Below are 15,770 nucleotides of genomic sequence, written 5' to 3'. Positions count from 1 at the left end.
AAACATTGAATTCAATTCTTTCTGATTTTAGAAACTGCATTAAAGAAGGGGTGCACCGGTCCTGGAGATACTGCAATACCAGGTCAATGCGTGGAGTGGACAGAGCAAGCTCTTTTTCCATCTCCCTGTTCTAAAAATCCATTTAATATATGGTCCCCAGATAGGGGACGTATCAGATATTAAACTGATAAGAACAGATACTACACTTGATCTTAGCCAAAAGGCCGAGAAGCGATAACCAGAATTGGTTTCAAACTACGGAGCCACCCAAGGATCCTAAAAAGTCCATTTGTGGAGATGAGCTCCTGGACTCCCGTTAAGAAGACATGTTGTCAACCTCTAGATCCCTTACATGCCTGCACTTTTCGGCTTGCTGCTGCTGCAATCCACGCGTTTTAGATCTGTATAACTCCACCTCTTTAAACACAGCACCTTCACCCCCTGCTGTTCCCACCCGCCTCAACACCGTTGGAAGGGAGGAGAACCAATTAAGGCGGGGGGTGGGGTGGAACGAGCAGCTGTCTACCCTTAGCAGGAGGGCTCCTGATTACATACCTCTCCTGCTGCTGCTGCTGCTGGCTGTCCAGCAGCAGACTGAAGGTGGCTGCTGCTGTGCACAGGTATATAAAGGCTCAGAGCCTATTATGACACGCGCAGCCAGCGTTCCATTGCCACATTCCATCTACTGCAGGCAGGATACCTGGCTGGCTGAATGTCGCTGAGAAGCTCACAGAGACCGCCATAAGCAACAGTTTAACAGAATGCCACAGACTAATCAACCAAACTTTTTGGGTTGGGTTCTCTTTTATAGTCTGCAGGCATTAAATGAAAGAAGTCAGTGTTCCAGCAGAAGGAGACAACGTTTCAGAAAAGGCATTGTAGCAAACCAAAAAAGAAATTTTAAGTGCAGCAGAGTAACCAGCGCACATACCTGTTAGCTCAGGTGAGTTTAAAAGGCTGCTGTTGATAACAAGGGCATTTGCTAAATAGATGGTGTGTGTGCAACAATATACTGAAAGGTCAATTATATTGTGCAGCTTATCTCACCACCTGTAGTTATTTAGGTGAAAGCTCCAAAATGCTTGCCTAATATGTCTGTTTATCCAAAAGGAAGTAAAAAGGGAGAGCTAGAAAGATAGCATTGCATCACATTACATGGCAATGCAATGCACAGTTGCTGAAGTTGAACCAAAATGAGCTTGTAATCTGGCTTCTGCAACTTTGAACATGAAAAATCCAATGAGGAGAAGAAAAGCAGAGCCAAAGAGTCCATCCCAAAATCCGACAAACAAGCAAAATGAACAAAAAACATTGAATTCAATTCTTTCTGATTTTAGAAACTGCATTAAAGAAGGGGTGCACCGGTCCTGGAGATACTGCAATACCAGGTCAATGCGTGGAGTGGACAGAGCAAGCTCTTTTTCCATCTCCCTGTTCTAAAAATCCATTTAATATATGGTCCCCAGATAGGGGACGTATCAGATATTAAACTGATAAGAACAGATACTACACTTGATCTTAGCCAAAAGGCCGAGAAGCGATAACCAGAATTGGTTTCAAACTACGGAGCCACCCAAGGATCCTAAAAAGTCCATTTGTGGAGATGAGCTCCTGGACTCCCGTTAAGAAGACATGTTGTCAACCTCTAGATCCCTTACATGCCTGCACTTTTCGGCTTGCTGCTGCTGCAATCCACGCGTTTTAGATCTGCATAACTCCACCTCTTTAAACACAGCACCTTCACCCCCTGCTGTTCCCACCCGCCTCAACACCGTTGGAAGGGAGGAGAATCAATTAAGGCGGGGGGTGGGGTGGAACGAGCAGCTGTCTACCCTTAGCAGGAGGGCTCCTGATTACATACCTCTCCTGCTGCTGCTGCTGCTGGCTGTCCAGCAGCAGACTGAAGGTGGCTGCTGCTGTGCACAGGTATATAAAGGCTCAGAGCCTATTATGACACGCGCAGCCAGCGTTCCATTGCTACATTCCATCTACTGCAGGCAGGATACCTGGCTGGCTGAATGTCGCTGAGAAGCTCACAGAGACCGCCATAAGCAACAGTTTAACAGAATGCCACAGACTAATCAACCAAACTTTTTGGGTTGGGTTCTCTTTTATAGTCTGCAGGCATTAAATGAAAGAAGTCAGTGTTCCAGCAGAAGGAGACAACGTTTCAGAAAAGGCATTGTAGCAAACCAAAAAAGAAATTTTAAGCGCAGCAGAGTAACCAGCGCACATACCTGTTAGCTCAGGTGAGTTTAAAAGGCTGCTGTTGATAACAAGGGCATTTGCTAAATAGATGGTGTGTGTGCAACAATATACTGAAAGGTCAATTATATTGTGCAGCTTATCTCACCACCTGTAGTTATTTAGGTGAAAGCTCCAAAATGCTTGCCTAATATGTCTGTTTATCCAAAAGGAAGTAAAAAGGGAGAGCTAGAAAGATAGCATTGCATCACATTACATGGCAATGCAATGCACAGTTGCTGAAGTTGAACCAAAATGAGCTTGTAATCTGGCTTCTGCAACTTTGAACATGAAAAATCCAATGAGGAGAAGAAAAGCAGAGCCAAAGAGTCCATCCCAAAATCCGACAAACAAGCAAAATGAACAAAAATCATTGAATTCAATTCTTTCTGATTTTAGAAACTGCATTAAAGAAGGGGTGCACCGGTCCTGGAGATACTGCAATACCAGGTCAATGCGTGGAGTGGACAGAGCAAGCTCTTTTTCCATCTCCCTGTTCTAAAAATCCATTTAATATATGGTCCCCAGATAGGGGACGTATCAGATATTAAACTGATAAGAACAGATTTTTTTTATCGAAAGCCCGAATTCGTGTACAAAACCCGAGTGCGCTTAAAAAAGTGACAAGTGCCACAAAAAAAGTGCACTAGGATGCTGGTCTTCTTGAAACCCTCTCCAAAAGGAGAAGGGTCCCCCAAACCATTCCCCGTCCCTCCAAGCCAAAAGGCCACAGCTAGGAACAGGGACAAAAAGCCACCTCCAGCCGAAGCCAGAGGCGACCCAATCTTACCCCCAGCACCTGCCCGAGTTCTCACCCGAGCAAGGCACTGGGAGCCAAAGACTGTGCTCCCCTCCCAGAAGAGGGGAGCCAACAACGCTCTCCTCCCGAAAGAGGAGAGCCAGGGGGGTTCAGGGGGAAGCGGAACCTGATGGCCACACACTCCCCCCCTAGACCTGCCAAGAGAGGAACCCGTAAGGGAACCGCATCCCGACAAAATCCTAGTAGGACGTGACACACGTGAATAAGTGGACACAAAGTGACAAAGAAATTAAATAAATAGTGAAGGTTTCACAGTATAATACTGCCCGGACCTTCGACCGGGAATTGAAAAATTCCCCATCCTAAGGCCAGAAGGCCCGGAATAAGGGTGTGTGCGAAGAAAGAAAATTTGAAGTGCTTGTGCAAATGTGCCATAAACTCAAGTGGGGTTCCCAATCCCAGTGAGTTAAGGCACCCCAGGGTCACCACTCCTGGGGCACTTCACACTTCGGGCTTTCGATCTTCCCCGGCCCAATGGCGTCGATCCTGGGGGGCCATGCTTTCCACCAGATGACGATATTAGCCACCTGGCGTACTAACAAGCGCCTAAACCCCAGTGTGCATAATGTATCAATCTACTAGGGCGGCCAACATCCAAAACCGCCTTTTCGAAAGATACTACACTTGATCTTAGCCAAAAGGCCGAGAAGCGATAACCAGAATTGGTTTCAAACTACGGAGCCACCCAAGGATCCTAAAAAGTCCATTTGTGGAGATGAGCTCCTGGACTCCCGTTAAGAAGACATGTTGTCAACCTCTAGATCCCTTACATGCCTGCACTTTTCGGCTTGCTGCTGCTGCAATCCACGCGTTTTAGATCTGCATAACTCCACCTCTTTAAACACAGCACCTTCACCCCCTGCTGTTCCCACCCGCCTCAACACCGTTGGAAGGGAGGAGAACCAATTAAGGCGGGGGGTGGGGTGGAACGAGCAGCTGTCTACCCTTAGCAGGAGGGCTCCTGATTACATACCTCTCCTGCTGCTGCTGCTGCTGGCTGTCCAGCAGCAGACTGAAGGTGGCTGCTGCTGTGCACAGGTATATAAAGGCTCAGAGCCTATTATGACACGCGCAGCCAGCGTTCCATTGCCACATTCCATCTACTGCAGGCAGGATACCTGGCTGGCTGAATGTCGCTGAGAAGCTCACAGAGACCGCCATAAGCAACAGTTTAACAGAATGCCACAGACTAATCAACCAAACTTTTTGGGTTGGGTTCTCTTTTATAGTCTGCAGGCATTAAATGAAAGAAGTCAGTGTTCCAGCAGAAGGAGACAACGTTTCAGAAAAGGCATTGTAGCAAACCAAAAAAGAAATTTTAAGCGCAGCAGAGTAACCAGCGCACATACCTGTTAGCTCAGGTGAGTTTAAAAGGCTGCTGTTGATAACAAGGGCATTTGCTAAATAGATGGTGTGTGTGCAACAATATACTGAAAGGTCAATTATATTGTGCAGCTTATCTCACCACCTGTAGTTATTTAGGTGAAAGCTCCAAAATGCTTGCCTAATATGTCTGTTTATCCAAAAGGAAGTAAAAAGGGAGAGCTAGAAAGATAGCATTGCATCACATTACATGGCAATGCAATGCACAGTTGCTGAAGTTGAACCAAAATGAGCTTGTAATCTGGCTTCTGCAACTTTGAACATGAAAAATCCAATGAGGAGAAGAAAAGCAGAGCCAAAGAGTCCATCCCAAAATCCGACAAACAAGCAAAATGAACAAAAAACATTGAATTCAATTCTTTCTGATTTTAGAAACTGCATTAAAGAAGGGGTGCACCGGTCCTGGAGATACTGCAATACCAGGTCAATGCGTGGAGTGGACAGAGCAAGCTCTTTTTCCATCTCCCTGTTCTAAAAATCCATTTAATATATGGTCCCCAGATAGGGGACGTATCAGATATTAAACTGATAAGAACAGATACTACACTTGATCTTAGCCAAAAGGCCGAGAAGCGATAACCAGAATTGGTTTCAAACTACGGAGCCACCCAAGGATCCTAAAAAGTCCATTTGTGGAGATGAGCTCCTGGACTCCCGTTAAGAAGACATGTTGTCAACCTCTAGATCCCTTACATGCCTGCACTTTTCGGCTTGCTGCTGCTGCAATCCACGCGTTTTAGATCTGCATAACTCCACCTCTTTAAACACAGCACCTTCACCCCCTGCTGTTCCCACCCGCCTCAACACCGTTGGAAGGGAGGAGAATCAATTAAGGCGGGGGGTGGGGTGGAACGAGCAGCTGTCTACCCTTAGCAGGAGGGCTCCTGATTACATACCTCTCCTGCTGCTGCTGCTGCTGGCTGTCCAGCAGCAGACTGAAGGTGGCTGCTGCTGTGCACAGGTATATAAAGGCTCAGAGCCTATTATGACACGCGCAGCCAGCGTTCCATTGCTACATTCCATCTACTGCAGGCAGGATACCTGGCTGGCTGAATGTCGCTGAGAAGCTCACAGAGACCGCCATAAGCAACAGTTTAACAGAATGCCACAGACTAATCAACCAAACTTTTTGGGTTGGGTTCTCTTTTATAGTCTGCAGGCATTAAATGAAAGAAGTCAGTGTTCCAGCAGAAGGAGACAACGTTTCAGAAAAGGCATTGTAGCAAACCAAAAAAGAAATTTTAAGCGCAGCAGAGTAACCAGCGCACATACCTGTTAGCTCAGGTGAGTTTAAAAGGCTGCTGTTGATAACAAGGGCATTTGCTAAATAGATGGTGTGTGTGCAACAATATACTGAAAGGTCAATTATATTGTGCAGCTTATCTCACCACCTGTAGTTATTTAGGTGAAAGCTCCAAAATGCTTGCCTAATATGTCTGTTTATCCAAAAGGAAGTAAAAAGGGAGAGCTAGAAAGATAGCATTGCATCACATTACATGGCAATGCAATGCACAGTTGCTGAAGTTGAACCAAAATGAGCTTGTAATCTGGCTTCTGCAACTTTGAACATGAAAAATCCAATGAGGAGAAGAAAAGCAGAGCCAAAGAGTCCATCCCAAAATCCGACAAACAAGCAAAATGAACAAAAATCATTGAATTCAATTCTTTCTGATTTTAGAAACTGCATTAAAGAAGGGGTGCACCGGTCCTGGAGATACTGCAATACCAGGTCAATGCGTGGAGTGGACAGAGCAAGCTCTTTTTCCATCTCCCTGTTCTAAAAATCCATTTAATATATGGTCCCCAGATAGGGGACGTATCAGATATTAAACTGATAAGAACAGATTTTTTTTATCGAAAGCCCGAATTCGTGTACAAAACCCGAGTGCGCTTAAAAAAGTGACAAGTGCCACAAAAAAAGTGCACTAGGATGCTGGTCTTCTTGAAACCCTCTCCAAAAGGAGAAGGGTCCCCCAAACCATTCCCCGTCCCTCCGAGCCAAAAGGCCACAGCGAGGAACAGGGACAAAAAGCCACCTCCAGCCGAAGCCAGAGGCGACCCAATCTTACCCCCAGCACCTGCCCGAGTTCTCACCCGAGCAAGGCACTGGGAGCCAAAGACTGTGCTCCCCTCCCAGAAGAGGGGAGCCAACAACGCTCTCCTCCCGAAAGAGGAGAGCCAGGGGGGTTCAGGGGGAAGCGGAACCTGATGGCCACACACTCCCCCCCTAGACCTGCCAAGAGAGGAACCCGTAAGGGAACCGCATCCCGACAAAATCCTAGTAGGACGTGACACACGTGAATAAGTGGACACAAAGTGACAAAGAAATTAAATAAATAGTGAAGGTTTCACAGTATAATACTGCCCGGACCTTCGACCGGGAATTGAAAAATTCCCCATCCTAAGGCCAGAAGGCCCGGAATAAGGGTGTGTGCGAAGAAAGAAAATTTGAAGTGCTTGTGCAAATGTGCCATAAACTCAAGTGGGGTTCCCAATCCCAGTGAGTTAAGGCACCCCAGGGTCACCACTCCTGGGGCACTTCACACTTCGGGCTTTCGATCTTCCCCGGCCCAATGGCGTCGATCCTGGGGGGCCATGCTTTCCACCAGATGACGATATTAGCCACCTGGCGTACTAACAAGCGCCTAAACCCCAGTGTGCATAATGTATCAATCTACTAGGGCGGCCAACATCCAAAACCGCCTTTTCGAAAGATACTACACTTGATCTTAGCCAAAAGGCCGAGAAGCGATAACCAGAATTGGTTTCAAACTACGGAGCCACCCAAGGATCCTAAAAAGTCCATTTGTGGAGATGAGCTCTTGGACTCCCGTTAAGAAGACATGTTGTCAACCTCTAGATCCCTTACATGCCTGCACTTTTCGGCTTGCTGCTGCTGCAATCCACGCGTTTTAGATCTGCATAACTCCACCTCTTTAAACACAGCACCTTCACCCCCTGCTGTTCCCACCCGCCTCAACACCGTTGGAAGGGAGGAGAACCAATTAAGGCGGGGGGTGGGGTGGAACGAGCAGCTGTCTACCCTTAGCAGGAGGGCTCCTGATTACATACCTCTCCTGCTGCTGCTGCTGGCTGTCCAGCAGCAGACTGAAGGTGGCTGCTGCTGTGCACAGGTATATAAAGGCTCAGAGCCTATTATGACACGCGCAGCCAGCGTTCCATTGCCACATTCCATCTACTGCAGGCAGGATACCTGGCTGGCTGAATGTCGCTGAGAAGCTCACAGAGACCGCCATAAGCAACAGTTTAACAGAATGCCACAGACTAATCAACCAAACTTTTTGGGTTGGGTTCTCTTTTATAGTCTGCAGGCATTAAATGAAAGAAGTCAGTGTTCCAGCAGAAGGAGACAACGTTTCAGAAAAGGCATTGTAGCAAACCAAAAAAGAAATTTTAAGCGCAGCAGAGTAACCAGCGCACATACCTGTTAGCTCAGGTGAGTTTAAAAGGCTGCTGTTGATAACAAGGGCATTTGCTAAATAGATGGTGTGTGTGCAACAATATACTGAAAGGTCAATTATATTGTGCAGCTTATCTCACCACCTGTAGTTATTTAGGTGAAAGCTCCAAAATGCTTGCCTAATATGTCTGTTTATCCAAAAGGAAGTAAAAAGGGAGAGCTAGAAAGATAGCATTGCATCACATTACATGGCAATGCAATGCACAGTTGCTGAAGTTGAACCAAAATGAGCTTGTAATCTGGCTTCTGCAACTTTGAACATGAAAAATCCAATGAGGAGAAGAAAAGCAGAGCCAAAGAGTCCATCCCAAAATCCGACAAACAAGCAAAATGAACAAAAAACATTGAATTCAATTCTTTCTGATTTTAGAAACTGCATTAAAGAAGGGGTGCACCGGTCCTGGAGATACTGCAATACCAGGTCAATGCGTGGAGTGGACAGAGCAAGCTCTTTTTCCATCTCCCTGTTCTAAAAATCCATTTAATATATGGTCCCCAGATAGGGGACGTATCAGATATTAAACTGATAAGAACAGATACTACACTTGATCTTAGCCAAAAGGCCGAGAAGCGATAACCAGAATTGGTTTCAAACTACGGAGCCACCCAAGGATCCTAAAAAGTCCATTTGTGGAGATGAGCTCCTGGACTCCCGTTAAGAAGACATGTTGTCAACCTCTAGATCCCTTACATGCCTGCACTTTTCGGCTTGCTGCTGCTGCAATCCACGCGTTTTAGATCTGCATAACTCCACCTCTTTAAACACAGCACCTTCACCCCCTGCTGTTCCCACCCGCCTCAACACCGTTGGAAGGGAGGAGAATCAATTAAGGCGGGGGGTGGGGTGGAACGAGCAGCTGTCTACCCTTAGCAGGAGGGCTCCTGATTACATACCTCTCCTGCTGCTGCTGCTGCTGGCTGTCCAGCAGCAGACTGAAGGTGGCTGCTGCTGTGCACAGGTATATAAAGGCTCAGAGCCTATTATGACACGCGCAGCCAGCGTTCCATTGCTACATTCCATCTACTGCAGGCAGGATACCTGGCTGGCTGAATGTCGCTGAGAAGCTCACAGAGACCGCCATAAGCAACAGTTTAACAGAATGCCACAGACTAATCAACCAAACTTTTTGGGTTGGGTTCTCTTTTATAGTCTGCAGGCATTAAATGAAAGAAGTCAGTGTTCCAGCAGAAGGAGACAACGTTTCAGAAAAGGCATTGTAGCAAACCAAAAAAGAAATTTTAAGCGCAGCAGAGTAACCAGCGCACATACCTGTTAGCTCAGGTGAGTTTAAAAGGCTGCTGTTGATAACAAGGGCATTTGCTAAATAGATGGTGTGTGTGCAACAATATACTGAAAGGTCAATTATATTGTGCAGCTTATCTCACCACCTGTAGTTATTTAGGTGAAAGCTCCAAAATGCTTGCCTAATATGTCTGTTTATCCAAAAGGAAGTAAAAAGGGAGAGCTAGAAAGATAGCATTGCATCACATTACATGGCAATGCAATGCACAGTTGCTGAAGTTGAACCAAAATGAGCTTGTAATCTGGCTTCTGCAACTTTGAACATGAAAAATCCAATGAGGAGAAGAAAAGCAGAGCCAAAGAGTCCATCCCAAAATCCGACAAACAAGCGAAATGAACAAAAATCATTGAATTCAATTCTTTCTGATTTTAGAAACTGCATTAAAGAAGGGGTGCACCGGTCCTGGAGATACTGCAATACCAGGTCAATGCGTGGAGTGGACAGAGCAAGCTCTTTTTCCATCTCCCTGTTCTAAAAATCCATTTAATATATGGTCCCCAGATAGGGGACGTATCAGATATTAAACTGATAAGAACAGATTTTTTTTATCGAAAGCCCGAATTCGTGTACAAAACCCGAGTGCGCTTAAAAAAGTGACAAGTGCCACAAAAAAAGTGCACTAGGATGCTGGTCTTCTTGAAACCCTCTCCAAAAGGAGAAGGGTCCCCCAAACCATTCCCCGTCCCTCCGAGCCAAAAGGCCACAGCGAGGAACAGGGACAAAAAGCCACCTCCAGCCGAAGCCAGAGGCGACCCAATCTTACCCCCAGCACCTGCCCGAGTTCTCACCCGAGCAAGGCACTGGGAGCCAAAGACTGTGCTCCCCTCCCAGAAGAGGGGAGCCAACAACGCTCTCCTCCCGAAAGAGGAGAGCCAGGGGGGTTCAGGGGGAAGCGGAACCTGATGGCCACACACTCCCCCCCTAGACCTGCCAAGAGAGGAACCCGTAAGGGAACCGCATCCCGACAAAATCCTAGTAGGACGTGACACACGTGAATAAGTGGACACAAAGTGACAAAGAAATTAAATAAATAGTGAAGGTTTCACAGTATAATACTGCCCGGACCTTCGACCGGGAATTGAAAAATTCCCCATCCTAAGGCCAGAAGGCCCGGAATAAGGGTGTGTGCGAAGAAAGAAAATTTGAAGTGCTTGTGCAAATGTGCCATAAACTCAAGTGGGGTTCCCAATCCCAGTGAGTTAAGGCACCCCAGGGTCACCACTCCTGGGGCACTTCACACTTCGGGCTTTCGATCTTCCCCGGCCCAATGGCGTCGATCCTGGGGGGCCATGCTTTCCACCAGATGACGATATTAGCCACCTGGCGTACTAACAAGCGCCTAAACCCCAGTGTGCATAATGTATCAATCTACTAGGGCGGCCAACATCCAAAACCGCCTTTTCGAAAGATACTACACTTGATCTTAGCCAAAAGGCCGAGAAGCGATAACCAGAATTGGTTTCAAACTACGGAGCCACCCAAGGATCCTAAAAAGTCCATTTGTGGAGATGAGCTCTTGGACTCCCGTTAAGAAGACATGTTGTCAACCTCTAGATCCCTTACATGCCTGCACTTTTCGGCTTGCTGCTGCTGCAATCCACGCGTTTTAGATCTGCATAACTCCACCTCTTTAAACACAGCACCTTCACCCCCTGCTGTTCCCACCCGCCTCAACACCGTTGGAAGGGAGGAGAACCAATTAAGGCGGGGGGTGGGGTGGAACGAGCAGCTGTCTACCCTTAGCAGGAGGGCTCCTGATTACATACCTCTCCTGCTGCTGCTGCTGGCTGTCCAGCAGCAGACTGAAGGTGGCTGCTGCTGTGCACAGGTATATAAAGGCTCAGAGCCTATTATGACACGCGCAGCCAGCGTTCCATTGCCACATTCCATCTACTGCAGGCAGGATACCTGGCTGGCTGAATGTCGCTGAGAAGCTCACAGAGACCGCCATAAGCAACAGTTTAACAGAATGCCACAGACTAATCAACCAAACTTTTTGGGTTGGGTTCTCTTTTATAGTCTGCAGGCATTAAATGAAAGAAGTCAGTGTTCCAGCAGAAGGAGACAACGTTTCAGAAAAGGCATTGTAGCAAACCAAAAAAGAAATTTTAAGCGCAGCAGAGTAACCAGCGCACATACCTGTTAGCTCAGGTGAGTTTAAAAGGCTGCTGTTGATAACAAGGGCATTTGCTAAATAGATGGTGTGTGTGCAACAATATACTGAAAGGTCAATTATATTGTGCAGCTTATCTCACCACCTGTAGTTATTTAGGTGAAAGCTCCAAAATGCTTGCCTAATATGTCTGTTTATCCAAAAGGAAGTAAAAAGGGAGAGCTAGAAAGATAGCATTGCATCACATTACATGGCAATGCAATGCACAGTTGCTGAAGTTGAACCAAAATGAGCTTGTAATCTGGCTTCTGCAACTTTGAACATGAAAAATCCAATGAGGAGAAGAAAAGCAGAGCCAAAGAGTCCATCCCAAAATCCGACAAACAAGCAAAATGAACAAAAAACATTGAATTCAATTCTTTCTGATTTTAGAAACTGCATTAAAGAAGGGGTGCACCGGTCCTGGAGATACTGCAATACCAGGTCAATGCGTGGAGTGGACAGAGCAAGCTCTTTTTCCATCTCCCTGTTCTAAAAATCCATTTAATATATGGTCCCCAGATAGGGGACGTATCAGATATTAAACTGATAAGAACAGATTTTGCGTTTATATTTAAAATATCGTAGTCTTTATCTTTTCTTCAGAGCTTTAAAATAACATCTTCCATAGGTGATAGTTCCATATACTCAGGGCTCTTTTCTTTCCAAGCTTCTTCATATCCATTAGGTAGTACATATAAATTTCACTTAATGCCAGTCTTATACAATCCTTGACTTCTATATAGTCTCTTTTAAACAACAATATGTTTCTGGTCTTCCATAGAGCACTTTTAACACAACTCAAAGTGCACCATAAAACTCTCTCTTTTTCTTTCGTCATGTTTGGTAAAATCCCATATAAAACCACTTAATGGCTTAAAAAATTAAGACCAGATAAAAATTTTAAAAGCTCACCACAGTCTTTCCACACTTGCTGTGCAAAATCACAATTCCAAATAAGGTGCATAGTAGTCTCATCATTATTGCACTGATGCCTCGGGCAGGTTTGTATAGTGCTAAGTCTTCTTTTATACTGGAAATCACGAGTCGGTAAACATTCCTGCACAATCATCCAAGCTAAGTCTTTATGTTGATTCATCAGGTAAGGTGCATTTGTTAAATTCCATATTTTAGTGACTCTGCTATATGAATAATGGCTTATGGGCGTCAAAGTTTCTTTCTTTTTTAATTGCTGCAGCAGCTTCCTTGCATTCTTCAATGTCTCCATCTCAAAAGAATCTAGGCCATATAATCTGATAACTTTCTCCAGGATGGCATATTGTTGTGGATGGGATAACAACACTGGGCTTGTTAAAGAAATGGATATCCACTTTCGCCTCTTAAAAATGTGGCCAGCTGCATATCTTAAAAAATGTGCCCAAGGGCTTGAAGCAAACATATATTTAAAACAGAGGCTAAAAAACTTGGAGTATAAAAACAGTTTGACGTTGGGAACATCCTTACCACCAAGGTGGTGCATCTTGTACATTGTTTCTCTCTTCACCTTTTCGAACTTAGAGTTCCACACAAATTCAAACAGCATTCTCTGTAATCTTCTCGCTGTAAGGTCACTTGGGGGATAAACATAACTGAGATATAACATGACAGGAAGCAGAAGGGCCTTAATAATTAAAACTTTACCTTCGATTGTTAATTTTCTTAATTTCCAAAAGTCAATCTTCTTTTGTATTTTGTCCCTTACTCCATCCCAGCTCTTCATTCCATCATTCTGTCGATCAAAAATCACGCCCAGAATTTTAATCTTCTCTGACTGCATCGGGAGATCAGGGATGGACACATCCGCCCAATTGCCACGGACAAAACAATCACATTTCTCAATGTTTAACTTAAAACCTGAGGCTTCACAAAAAAAATTGGTCGTTCTTATAGCTCTCCTGAGAGCGGCAGGTGATGAACAAAAAATAGTAATATCATCCATGTAGCCCATTACCTTCACATCTCTTCCATGTCCTCCAGGGATAGGGACACCTTTAATCACTTTATCCTCTCGTAGCATAGATAAAAGAGGCTCTATTGCACATATAAATAGCACTGGGGACAAAGGGCAGCCTTGCTTCACACCTGAATGCAAAAACACTTCATTAGACAAAAATCCATTGATTAAAATTTTACTAAAAGAGTTCTTATATAAAAGTGCCACTTGCTTGATAAAAATTTCAGGGAAGCCCATTTTTTTTAAAACCAACCATAAAAAACAATGAGAGACACGATCAAAAGCCTTTTGAAAATCCAACGATAAAATTGCTAAGTCTTGCTTCCTGGATTGCTGGTACCATATGACATCGCGGATGGTATTGAGATGCTCCGCAACTCCTCTTCCTGGCACCCCACATACCTGGTCTTCATAAATAACTTTGGATAAAACTTTTTTAAAACGGTTCACTAAAATTTTGGACATCAACTTGTAATCAACATTCAACAGTGTGATTGGTCTCCAGTTTGCCAGATGGGATTTGGCTCCTTTTTTAAAAATCAGGGAGACCAGACCACTTCTCCAAGATATAGGCAGGATATCACACTTAAAAGCTTCTTTGATTACTAAAAACAAGTCGGGTTTTAAAAAATTCCAAAATTCACGATAAAATTCAACAGGCAAACCGTCAGAACCAGGGGTTTTCCCATAGGAAAAACTTTTGATAGCAGCATCTACTTCCGACAAGGTGACTTCAGTGCATAACAATTCTTGGTCTTCGCGGCTCAGACTATTTTTTAATGAATTAAGGGCATCTTCAGTAAAAGACTGGTCTATAGTTTTCTCATTAAAAAGCTGCTGATAAAACTGGTGAGCTTGGTTGAGCATACCTTCAGTTGTAGTTTCACCCTCTAATTCTGTTATCATTTCCTTAGCAGCAACTACTTTTTTAAAAAAAAATCTTGAGCACTTTTCATTTTTCTCCATCACTTCAATTTTTGAGTTATAAATTATTTCCTTACCCTTCGACTCTATACTCTTTTTAATTTCTTTTTTTGTTGCTTCAATTAAATCGTCCATTTCAAGTCCCACATCTCTTAGTTGATAACAGGTCTGCAATTTAGTAATAAGCCTTTTATGCCAAGCGGACTTTTCTCTTGCATTGGCTATGCTGACCTTGATAAAAAAACTTTTTATCTTCATCTTGCTGTATTCCCACCATTCTAGCAGAGTTAAAAATTTTTGTTGTTTTGTTCTTAAATAATTAAAAAACGCTTTAAAATCTGTTCTTACCTTAGGATCTTGTAACAATGTTGTATTTAGCCTCCAAACTCCTCTTGCCTTGACAAGCCCAGGTAATTCTAACTCTGATAGCAGCATCTTATGATCTGAAAAAATGTTTGGGATTAAGACAACAGATTTGACATTCACATATTGGGACATGAAAATAAAATCAATACGAGATTTAGAAGAAGAGTTCTCCCAAGTATAACCGGGATCATTACTACGGATCTCTTTCCAGGAGTCTCTAAGAAAAAAATCAGTTAACAAATCCTTTAGTTGTTTCTCTGTTTTGTCTTTTTTAGGAACGGTGGAACTCCCGCTTCTCCCTTCACCAGGCAAGACACAATTGAAATCCCCACAGAACATCAGAGGCGATGAACCAGGTAGGTAATATTGCACATCTTCAAACAACTGATGTCTCTCTTCCTTCACCGGAGAAGCATAAATGTTCAAAAGTCTAAAGTCCACACCTTTAAAACTAATATTTAAGAAAAGAGCACGTCCAGAAGAAATGTCCACAAAAGAGTTGATTTTAAAGTCATGCGACCTAAACAGCACTCCAATGCCAGAGGAACGATTTTCATTATCTCCGGACCAGATAGAGGGCCCATGAGGCCAATCTTTTCTTAAATCTGCATAATTCATATCAAAGTCAATGTTACATTCTTGCAAACAAAAGACATCACAGTCCACTGTTGACAGGTAGGAAAACAAAGCAGCCCTTCTTGTAGAGCCCCTTATACTCCTCACATTGAGCGAGGCTACTTTAATTGATGAGGTCATGATAGGATAGTTCAGGTCACACTACTGTCAGAATCAGACATAAAGCCCACCGATGTTAACGGGCTCTGCACTTCTGAGTCCGAAAAAGAAATGTTTATAGGGTCTGAAGGCCTTGGCTCCTCAGGAGGGGCAGCGGGAGCCATTGGCTTGTATTGCAGAAGACTTGGTTTTAATGGACACTTCTTGGAAGTCTCCCTGGCCACATTCTCATCAGACCTATCATCTGTTTTCCTTTTCCTACGAGTTTCCAGCTCCATTGCTTCTTCCTCCGAGCTAAATGTCCCGATTTCAGCAGAGGGACTCCCCTCCACCACCATATCACCCGGATCAGAATCAGCAGCCCAGTCCTTAGATGAAGCTTCCCTCTTCTCAGGACGGACAGGTTT

At 44.4% G+C, this 15,770-nt stretch overlaps 4 non-coding genes and 7 pseudogenes across 4 annotated transcripts; all 11 read right to left on the bottom strand.

Annotated features, from left to right (window-relative positions):
* Positions 1-45: 45 nt before the first annotated feature.
* On the bottom strand, positions 46-236 carry LOC141231142 (U2 spliceosomal RNA). Its single transcript, XR_012297552.1, has one exon. It is a non-coding gene; the product is annotated as a U2 spliceosomal RNA (small nuclear RNA).
* A 1,115-nt stretch (positions 237-1,351) lies between these two features.
* Positions 1,352-1,542, bottom strand: LOC141231141 (U2 spliceosomal RNA). Its single transcript, XR_012297551.1, has one exon. It is a non-coding gene; the product is annotated as a U2 spliceosomal RNA (small nuclear RNA).
* Positions 1,543-2,657: 1,115 nt separating this feature from the next.
* LOC141231406 (U2 spliceosomal RNA) lies at positions 2,658-2,837 on the bottom strand (annotated as a pseudogene).
* Positions 2,838-3,626: 789 nt separating this feature from the next.
* Positions 3,627-3,718, bottom strand: LOC141230973 (U2 spliceosomal RNA; annotated as a pseudogene).
* Positions 3,719-4,833: 1,115 nt separating this feature from the next.
* Positions 4,834-5,024, bottom strand: LOC141231140 (U2 spliceosomal RNA). Its single transcript, XR_012297550.1, has one exon. It is a non-coding gene; the product is annotated as a U2 spliceosomal RNA (small nuclear RNA).
* A 1,115-nt stretch (positions 5,025-6,139) lies between these two features.
* Positions 6,140-6,319, bottom strand: LOC141231405 (U2 spliceosomal RNA; annotated as a pseudogene).
* Positions 6,320-7,108: 789 nt separating this feature from the next.
* On the bottom strand, positions 7,109-7,200 carry LOC141230972 (U2 spliceosomal RNA; annotated as a pseudogene).
* Positions 7,201-8,312: 1,112 nt separating this feature from the next.
* LOC141231139 (U2 spliceosomal RNA) lies at positions 8,313-8,503 on the bottom strand. Its single transcript, XR_012297549.1, has one exon. It is a non-coding gene; the product is annotated as a U2 spliceosomal RNA (small nuclear RNA).
* Positions 8,504-9,618: 1,115 nt separating this feature from the next.
* Positions 9,619-9,798, bottom strand: LOC141231404 (U2 spliceosomal RNA; annotated as a pseudogene).
* A 789-nt stretch (positions 9,799-10,587) lies between these two features.
* LOC141230971 (U2 spliceosomal RNA) lies at positions 10,588-10,679 on the bottom strand (annotated as a pseudogene).
* Positions 10,680-11,791: 1,112 nt separating this feature from the next.
* Positions 11,792-11,967, bottom strand: LOC141231407 (U2 spliceosomal RNA; annotated as a pseudogene).
* Between the last annotated feature and the right edge of the window lie 3,803 nt (positions 11,968-15,770).

The sequence above is a fragment of the Phyllobates terribilis genome, unplaced genomic scaffold (genome assembly GCF_046119375.1).
Source record: "Phyllobates terribilis strain yellow unplaced genomic scaffold, ASM4611937v1 Scaffold_505__1_contigs__length_1300667, whole genome shotgun sequence".
In the NCBI taxonomy this organism is placed as follows: Eukaryota; Metazoa; Chordata; class Amphibia; order Anura; family Dendrobatidae; genus Phyllobates; species Phyllobates terribilis.
The sequence above is the reverse complement of the archived record's forward strand: the minus strand, read 5'-3'. Positions and strand labels throughout refer to the sequence as shown.